The 10,575-nt window shown below is 42.3% G+C and overlaps 1 pseudogene; it reads right to left on the bottom strand.

Moving 5' to 3' along the window:
- Window positions 1-7,206: 7,206 nt before the first annotated feature.
- Window positions 7,207-7,650, bottom strand: LOC148031477 (glyceraldehyde-3-phosphate dehydrogenase, cytosolic pseudogene; annotated as a pseudogene).
- Window positions 7,651-10,575: the final 2,925 nt, after the last annotated feature.

Raw genomic sequence — 10,575 nt, 5'->3', positions numbered from 1 at the left:
TGATCCCTAGTGGATTACTGGATAAGCCTTCGGGTGGATTATGGACAAGCCTACGGGCGGAACTCCTTGTATTTCAAAGATAAAATGATGAAATGATAATAAAGAAGTTGTTTGATATTGTTTTTCTATGTCACGTGATAAGATTACGTGAAGGAACCAGTGCTTAACAGGGTTAATTAAAGAAGTTGTTTGTTATATGTCAAATTAATGTGTTAGATAATTACATAACTAAAACAAACCGAGGAAAGTGCGGAGGATGGACCATGGGTCCGTCCTACGGATGGGTGGTCCCGGTTAGCCGGGAACTTTTCTCAAAAACCTCGAAGAACAGCGGGATGATCATCATCATCAAAACAAATAACGAGAACGATGACCTAGAGTTACATCTTACCCAATTTACGTTGTTTTAGGGGAACGGAATGGGACTATGCCTTATGGCTGAGAGGTTGAGTTTTGCATCCCTCTCGTTTCCCATTCTCCTTGAACCAAGTGCAGTGTGAATCCGCTTCGGACCTGGCGTTTCTGCGTAAAGTAGTTCGCTCGGGTCTGACGCTAGTTGTTGCTAGCTAATGACCAAACAGGAAAACCCAAATTCAGGTCGATCCTAAGTGGGAACGGCCAGGATACTTCCGCTCCGTGGCAGGCACGGGAAGACCTAGATTGCAAAACCCGTAATATTCCATGGGAGTGCCGGGCGGAGTTTTCTAGACATCCTTTCTGATGGACTCCTAAGACGTGTCGTGGATGATTCTAGTGGACACGTTACAATCACCCTCCTCCCCTCATCATTCATGATGATGGCTCCTGACCTGCCATCCGCTAGGTATCCATAATCCCTAGGAGTGTGCCTTGTATGGGCCCTCTCCCATCTCCGTCCACGCTCTTGGGCATATCCAGGAGACCCCTGAACATCCGGTGTACCAACGAGGGTACCCTGTCCCGGAGTGCCACACAAAGGGGTGCCACCAAAAGGAGTGCCACCAGAGGGGGTGCCACCAAAAGGAGTGCCACCAAAAGGCGTGACATCTGCCGACGGTTGCGCAAAAGCGAGAGTAATTGGAGTGGACATCCCCACAAGTGTGACAAATCCTGGAGGTGACCGAGCTCCAGCTGAACGACGAGATGGAGACACCGCGTCTGTGTCTCCACAGCAGCACCCCCCTGATCCTCCTGTAGTCGCAGTCCCTCCCTCTGGCCCAAGTCGTGAGCGTCGAGATCGTCTACTCGAAGCTGAAGCATCTGATCGTGCCGAAGCTGATCTAGCAGAGCGCCCTGACGAAGAACGAGACAGCTCCTGATCTGCTATCTCTCTAAATCTCGCGAGCTGATCTGGAGACATACGTGCCATCATCTCCTGAAACTCCTCATCGCTCATCCCTTGACTCATCCTGAAAATGTCGATACCTGCACATATAAAAAATAATGTTAGAATAATCAATTTAAACTATACAAAGCACATTAATAAAATCATTTTTGAAAAATCCCTCTTAAAATGCATATCTTATCTACCTTTATGGAAGATCTACACAACGAATTGAGTAATACAATTCTCCAAGAATGAAGTATTCTATGGTCCCATGTTAATCTCCTGACACAACTCTACATACACTGGAAGGTTGATAGACATGTCACCACAAAACACCGAGTCTGTCTCGTTCTCAAAAAATTCTACGACTTCTGTATTTCCATCATTGTTAGCCGATGCAGGCTCCAAGCTTGCGGTGGCCTCCACCCCTTGTAATTTCGATCCCTCTATTTGCATATTTTCTTCATCTATGCCTGGAACATCACTTTGATCGTATACTCTCGCACCTCGAGGAGTTGAAGGTATAACATACCACCATCGAGGTTGTCGGGGATTTGGATAGAAGATTACCTGTTCACAAACACTTACAAACCGTCTTCAAACCATTGTGACATAAACCATGTCGTATTACAATTAGCAAGCAAATGCCTAGTTGCACTTGTTCACAATGGGCCGGCAACACAAAGGTGTCGCGCAAATCCATCCATTTTTTTTCGGAATCTATTTCGAGAAATCCAGATGGACCTCGTCGAACTGTTGCACCAGCTCCTCCAAGTACCACTTTGAACCACTGCACGTCGAATATTATCATGGAGAAGCTACGGTAATCCACCGTAATAATACTTTGCAAATTCCCAAAATACTCTATCTCATCCACAATCGTGTTCGGATCCGTTGCTCGTCACCAGCTCTCTTGCTCAAACCTTGCCATGACACCACAGTCCATTGTGGAGCGCATTTTGTCAATACACTCCACCCGAAAATGCCGTCTGCGCGACCACGCTGCACTATATATTTTGTACTGTACATTGAAACACTCAAATTATATATTTTGTACGTGCTGGCAACTCTTCACTTTCTCTGCTGCTTTCTTCTTGGCTTTCTTCCACTCTATATAGTGGCACATAGGTGGTTGGCTATAGGCTCCACACCCCTCCTCTTGCCTCCGCAGTGAGTCCCTGGTGCGTGTCATGAGGTGGGATCTTCTGTTGTGAAGCAAATCCCTCACTTTTGTGCATCCCCAATCATCTGAGAATCGTTGACCCTCAGGATTTGGGTACCTCCTATGGAGTACCCTCAACACCTCCTGCCACAAGCCGCTTTTCTGATTTTTGAAGGCAATGTAATAATCTTTATACGTCGCATGCACGACGCTCCTCATGTACGCCATTACATCCCTTCCTTCATCATCATGGAAGATGCCACCAGTATCTGTAATTCTATAGTACTGGCGTACAAGCTCCTCTACATGATCTACTGGTGAGGGTGATCGCTCCCCACCTCCTAGGCAACCCCCACACAAGCCTCGTCCTCCCCCTTGACTCTCCCTCCTCCCTCTCTGTCGACTACCCTCTGCGTCGCTGGATACACGTGCTTCTGCAGATGCTTGTGCTTCAGCCGATGCACGTACAGGTGCTGCACGTGGAGTACGTGCATATGGAGTACCTGCATGTGGAGTACCTGCAATTGGAGTTTGGGAAGTAGTGCTAGGCAAAGACGTCAGAGGCGTTCCAGACATGACACTGAACACCTCGTCCGCTATGGGAGAGCGGCCAAGGTGTCTGGTCATCTCTCCCATGAAGTCTTCCCTATTAGGAAAACCTCCAAAAAATGCATTGACCCCCTTGCCAAACGAGGCCAATGTATCATTTATGTGATCCAAATCCCAATCATTGCTAGATGAACCAGGATACGACATCTGTAAAAAAAAACACAAGAAAAAGACAAATTTGTTTGCATACAAAAAATCATATATTACCTACATTTTCAAAGAGCTTTCTTTGGACATTGAGCATAAAACTTAAGTGCTAATGCTTCTCATAAACAAGAAAACTGATAAACACAAACATGGGATTGGTCACACTCATCATTGTAAAAATATATTGTTTTTTATTAGAGCTGGGAGAGCTGGCGTGTGTGTAACCGTGTCTAAATTGCAGGTTAGACGTGCTCTCAGATGCACTCCTAAACTCAACCCTCTATTCAACGCATCTATATTTGCATCTGAGATGCAGTATAGACGCGCTGTCAGACGCATATTCCAGGTCAATCTGCGTGCGTGTGTATCATCACATGTAGACTGCATAGCACACGCACCAACACACGTGTTCTAAGACGCATCCTCAGACGCAATGAGAGGAAACATTTTTTTGTGTCTATACCAGCGTCTACACTGAAATATAGACGTGCTAGCAGACGCGCTCAGTCAGCTGATTTTAGTCCGATGACCGCCATTGATGATTTACAAAATGTAATACATAATGGAATCAGAAATCCTAATACACAGACAGAGTAGAGAGAGAAACAGAGAAACAAAGAGAGAGAGAGAGAGAGAGAGAGAGAGACTCACCTTGGGTGTTTGGTGTGGTGGGTGGTGGCGCTTCTTCCTTCTCCTTCTTCCTCTCCTTGGTAAGTTACCCTCCCTTGATGCTTGCTTGCTGCTTCTTCTTGTTCTCCTCTCTCTTATTCTCTCTTTCTTCCTCTCCTTGGCTTTCCTTTTTTCCTTCTTGTGTGTTTGAAATGAAAGGAGAGGTGAGTCATGAGGAGGTGAGGCATGAAGAGACTAGGTAAGCCATGAAGAGACCGCATGTCGGCTAAACTCAAGCTTCAGAACCGCAAAAAACGCAGAAAAGGAAATACGCAGTTTGAAAAGAAATGATTTAAGTATGGTTTGAATTTTGATGTGTGCGTCTATTTTGGCGTGTATATGCGCGTCTATTGTTCATGTAGACGCAAGTATAGACGCGAACATAGACGCGTAAATAGATGCTAATATAGACAAATGCGGATATAGACGCGCATTTAGGCTTTATCATAATTTTTTGTTTTTAAGATAAGTTTTGATAGTGAATTCTTATCATAAGTTTTAATGTATTTATGATTATTTTTGTGTATTTAAAATTGAGATCTTAGAATAATTAATACGCTAGCTTTAAGTTTTTATGTAAACATATGAATGACAAATATTTTGATGTTATTCTTTTAGAGCCTTCTTAAAATCTTGCCAATGTGTGTTTTGAATAAAAAGATCAGTCACTTTTGTCCTCAAAGCAGGTGTGACAAGACGAAGGAAGTACTTACTCATAAGTCCAGCAGGAACTCCAAAAAATCCCATCTTGATCTCATATGTCTTCAAATATGCTGAAACATTACGCCCGTCAAATAACTTCTTCTCACTCTCAACTGCTTCAATAGCCTTAGTCGCGCTGTTTGCATTCTCCTGCTCCGAATAGAGTTGCCTTTGCTGAGACAACTGCTGTTGATGCAATTGTTGTTGCTGGTGCATATACATTTGTGTTTGCTGATTTTGGAGCTGCATATACATGGACATATTCTGCAAAATCTGTTTTAGATCCTCCGTTGAAGTACTTGACGCAGCAGTCATTGATGGAGCTGAAGTAGAGGCAGCTGGAACTGTAGAGGAAGCTGAAATAGAGGCTGAAGTATCTCCCATCCTGAAATTTCTGCGATGCTTTCACGTCGGGTTCACCAAAGTTGTCGAAGGGTTTTCGAAAGCCAAGTCGCGACCACTGAGGACTTTGAATAATTTTAGGATAGAAGGATAGATCGTCAATAGTGGCGGCCTCCACAAAGAATCATATTTATATTTCTTCAGAATAGTTACAGCAGCAATAAAAGATGAGTACAGAAGATCCTCAGAGGTATATACAAGAGGTTTAGAAAACAGTTTTAGTACAGATCATAATAATGTCCAATACTATAAGGAATTTGAAGTCACAAATCTGTTCTTGGCATAGGAGAAAAACCAACAAAATCACTCCTTAATACGAAACATCAATACTCGGTAAGTCTCCCCTCGGGTAACAATAATTTAGTACATATGAAGATGGAAATCTTCAGTCATGAATGGACTGGGACCTTATTCTATCATCCAACCACGATGAGATATCATTCAATATGATGGTCACATTGTCATCAGACTTCCCTTGCAGAAGAGAGTGCATCATCCCTTTATAAACTCGTATGGTCTTCTCTTTGTTTTTTGCACTGTCAAACAGAGCCTGGTTATGTGCCTGCGATCATCTTCTTCATCGATTGAATTGCCATAAGGCATAACAGACTCTCCAGTTATTACAGTTGCATCTATGAGCTATTGCAGAAGAATGCGAAGCCCATTCTCCAAGAGTTGGTTTTTATCCTTGATGTTAATCGTTTATTTCTGATCGTTCATGGAATTACGAATTCTGCTTTTTCCCCCAGAAAATTAATTCGAAGATCTCTTCATTGCAAACGCCTCACGACAGATTCTGTCACAGCAGTAGTCTTTTCTGCAACATGGGCTTCAACAAGAGTAGTGGATTGCATGATGATAGATCTCTTAGGGAAATTCACCAAGCCAGCAATGTAAGGAAGCTGAGATGGAACTTGCAGTTGTCGCAGTCAAATCGAGACGAGACTCTACAACCCTGCTCAATCCTCTCTCTTGCACACGACTTCAGCTCTTCCTATAGCCCCTCTCTCTGTTCTTCATTGATTTGTTTCAGTCTCTTTATTACGGCAGTGTTGCGCTTGATACTAGAGTCCAGACTTCTCAAGAAATTTGCATTTGTACAGCTGCATTGATGTCTGAGCTTTTTAGTTTTGCCTCACAAATAGCAGAAACAGCTTCACTAACAAATTTACTTAGGTTCCCAGCCTTTAGCTCTTCCTCCGCATTCCAACCATGAGCACCCGGCCAGATTTAGGCACATGCTTCTGTACGATAGGAGCAAAGCCGTTGTAAGACTGGTACCAATCCACAGGGTCATGGTCTACAGTATACCTCTTGTCCCAATAGGAGGGCTCGCCAAAGTTGTAAGTGTCCAAGTTGGAGAAGTCGATGGAATCCTCCTACATTTCTTGCACACATCATAGCATCGAGCGTACCTTTATCGATGACTGAAATAGCAATTATCAAAGACGGATAAGTCTTGTGCATCCATCTGCAAGTATTTGAGTTGAGGAACATCAGAATACTTCTTTTGCATTGCATCTATAACAACTGGTGACAAATCAATATTGACTATTTCTGCATAACCATCCTTGACCATCTCTTCTGACATTTCTGCATTTCCACATCCCTCCAGCGCAAGGCTTCCACACTCCCCTACAAAGCATAGTTAGCTTTTTCCTCTCCACGTTCAGGTCTGCAGTCCTGATTCCGTCGATCTCCTCCTTGTTTTTCAGGCTACGATTGATGAAGATTCACAGGCTAAGATTAAAGGCATTAGATTTCCAGTAATGCAGCAGACTACACTGCTACTCTTATGACTGTGCTCACGGAGTTGCAGAGCACTCCCCTTCCTCTCCTCTGTTTCTGCACTTCTCCTATGCTCTTCTGTCCTTCATCGTCACTGTCTCCCTTCCAATCCTCTCCCGTGCCCCCAAATTGCAGAGCTTTTTCCTCTGTTTTTAGTTCCCCATCTCTTCGATTGCAGAGCGCACTTTTTCCTCCCAGATTAGCTTATTCCTTTCCCCCAAAGCACAGCTCTGTCCCAGAAAAAGCAAAAACTCTTGAGTGTTACACAAAAACCACCAGCTTAATGACAGGCCCAACCTCAAAGTCGCGTAGATTAGAAGATCTCAATATTTCTTGCCAGCAACAACCAAAGCAATATGGCTGATGAGATCCACCACTCGGTTGTTGTAGCCCCATTCATTGTCAGACCATGCCACAAACTTCATAAATTTGTTTTGTTCAGAGCAATGCCTGCCTTTGCATCAAAGATGCTGGACCTCTCATCTCCAACAAAGTCGGTAGAGACCACATCATCCTCAGTATATTCAAGGATCCCTTTCATTAAGCTTTCAGACGCAACTTTGACTGCTGCCTTAACTTCATCGTAAGAAGCATCTTTTTTCAGTTGGCAAGTCAAATCAACAACTGAAACATTAAGAGTCGGAACTCTAAATGCCATGCTAGTCAACTTGCCATTCAGCGCAGGTAGCACCTTTCCCACTGCCTTTTGAGTTGCAGTAGTTGCATAGACCTTAGTCATCAGACCTTCAATAATTCCAAACTCTTGGCGTATAACCTTTGCAAGCAAAGCTAGACAGTTCATTGTACAACTGGCATTTGATACAATTTGCATCCCTGGTTTGTATTTTTCCTCATTAACACCCATCACAACATTGGGGCAACTGCAGAAGGTGCTGATATGATTACTTTCTTTGTAGCTTTTAAAGCACAGACAAGTGTGATACTATCCAGAGAGATATCCTCCTCGTGCATTTGTTTGAATAGTTGTAATGTCTTCTCTCCTTGACCCAGTTCAACATAGACTGAAAGCAACCCTTCATACTCGCTACTATACTCATACGCAGAGAATAAATGTAATCACAACAACTAAGTATACACAAAGTATCGAATCGCACACACAACTTTCGGGTGGTTTTCACACCTCAAATGCGTAGCAATACGACAACGTTCTTTGCTTGACCAAAATAGCACTTTTCTTATATGCATCATCTCATCTTGCACGTTATGTCTCTCTATTTTGGGCTTTCTTTTTAGTCACTCAATACTTTTCGTCATTCTTACGTGCATCTCCCTATTTTGGTTGTCATGCGTCTCAACTACGCTCGTCTTGATCATGGTTTGCAGATTCTGCGATCTCATCTTATTTGTTTTCTCTCGACATACAGGCATGGCCAATTGCATAATTGTTAATGGATATATGTCTGGCCAACATTCGGTTCCCTTCTTCCAAGGACAAGGCTTTCCTGGGTGGAAAGCAAAGATGATGCTAATTCTTGAAGGTGATGAATTATCTGATATTGTTTTGGGCGACCTGTCTTGCCTAGTTCAACCTATTGATGTGATGAATAACAATTCTATGATTATTGATGACACATTATTTGAATAATGGAAAATTTATCATACTGATTGGATTCGTCGTGACAAAGCGGCTCGTCGTTATATATTGTCTACACTTCCTGACTCACTTATGTTGAATGTCTTTCATCTGGAAACCTCTCATGCTGTTTGCGAGTATCTTATCTCAACGTTTGAGAAGAAATCAGTCACCGAAATTTTATATCTCCAAACTTGTTTGAAGAATCTTCAATATAAGGTTGGTACTTCTATGCACTCTCATATCGAGGCTTTTAAAGACATTATCAATCAGCTTGGTGCTGCCGGCGCTCCTGTTGCTAAAAATCAGATTGTTACTCAACTTCTTCATACCATCAAAGATCCTTTATATGACAATATCATCACTATTTTGTCTAACAAGGATGATATCCGCTTTGACAAAGCGTGTATATATCTTATTGAATATTCTCAACGTCATGAGCATCATTTGGAAAAATCTGATGCTGTTTTGGTCACTCGCGAACAAAGGGATTTTGATGCTGCCTTTGTTGCTCGCAAGCGTCCCGCTTCACATTTTCAGCAGGGTGGATGCCCTAATCAAGGTAGTAAATCTTCTCGTCTTGCTTATCCTAACGAACATTGTTCTTATTGTGATAAGAAAGGCCATGTGGCTTCTGATTGCTGGGCACGTCAATATGATGAGGAGCATGGAGTTACTACAAAGCAACCTCACTCAACCAAAAGTTTTCCTCCTTGTGATTATTGTGCACATATAGATCATCCATCTCGTCGTTGTTATAAACGCAGATAAGATGAAGAACGTTCTCGAGCTTATATTGTTCAAAAAACTACAACTGATGATGATCATACTCATCAGGAGCTCAATTTTGTCCATCATGATATCTCTCCAGAAAAGGTACTTCATGTTCATGATGGTTCTCTATTCATCGTTGATTCAGGTGCCACTGGAAACATGACATACGAATCGTAGTGGCTTCACAATTATCATTCTCTTCCTGTCAAGAAGTTTGTTTACCTTGCGGATGATACGACTTGTCAAGTCAAAGGAGTGGGTGATTTATATCTGGGGACTGTTTCATCCACTAGAATATTAAGAGGAGTTCTTCATGTTCCAGATTTGCAAAGAAATCTTCTTTCTGTTGCTCGTCTAGTTGATCTTGGTTTGTTTGTTGGCTTTGATCATAATCAATGTCGTATAGAGAAAGACGGACATACTATAGCAGTGGCTCCTCGACATGGTAATCTATTTGAGCTATCATTGAATGATACAGTTGCAAATGTTGTTACTGCTCCTGGAGATGCAGATTGCAAATTATGGCATCAACGATTTGCACACTCCAATTTTGCCAAAATTCTTGATCTTCATCCTCATGGTCTTGTGCAAGGTATGGATCTTAAATCCCATCCACATATGGGAATATGTGAGTACTGTGCACTTGGAAAACACCATTGTTTTCCTTTCCACACTTCTACTTCATCACATTCCTGTGCTCTCTTGGATTTGGTTCATACCGATATTTGCGGTCCTTTTCCTGCCTCAAAGTCTCAATATCGATATTTTATAACTTTCATTGATGATTTCTCACAGTAGACACATGTCTATCTTCTTCGACATAAGTCTGAGGCTTTATCTATATTTAAACAATACAAGATAAGTGTGGAGCTTCAAACTGGATTCTCTATAAAGACGCTTCGCAGTGACAATGGCGGTGAATATGTATCTAATCTATTTGATGACTTCTGTAAGGATCAAGGTATTCATCATGAGTTTACAGTTCCTTATTCTCCTCAGCAAAATGGTGTTGTTGAGCGCAAAAATCGCACTATTGTTAATGCTATACGTTGCATGCTTATACACTCTGGTTTGTCTTGAAAGTTTTGGACTGAAGCACTTCTAACAGCCGTTTTTATTCAAAATCATCTTCCAACTATTGCACCTGCTGGTAAAATTCCTATAACAATCTAGACAGGGAAGACACCTTCAATCTCTCACTTTCGCACATTTGGCATGGATTCTATTCTATTGAATATGATGTCTTTGATGATGCTATGTCTGTCCAAGAGGATCCAATATCGTATATGAAAGCTCAATTCATCTCAAAGGGATCAATGGCAAGAAGCTATGCAAGCTAAGTACGATTCTTTAATCTCCAAAGGTACATGGATTCTTACTGAACTCCCCCCAAATCGTGTTCCTATCAAATGTAAATGGGTT

This window comes from Lygodium microphyllum, chromosome 9, assembly GCF_053477565.2.
Source record: "Lygodium microphyllum isolate KBCC chromosome 9, Lygodium_microphyllum_v1.1.10, whole genome shotgun sequence".
Lineage (NCBI taxonomy): Eukaryota > Viridiplantae > Streptophyta > Polypodiopsida > Schizaeales > Lygodiaceae > Lygodium > Lygodium microphyllum.
The sequence above is the reverse complement of the archived record's forward strand: the minus strand, read 5'-3'. Positions and strand labels throughout refer to the sequence as shown.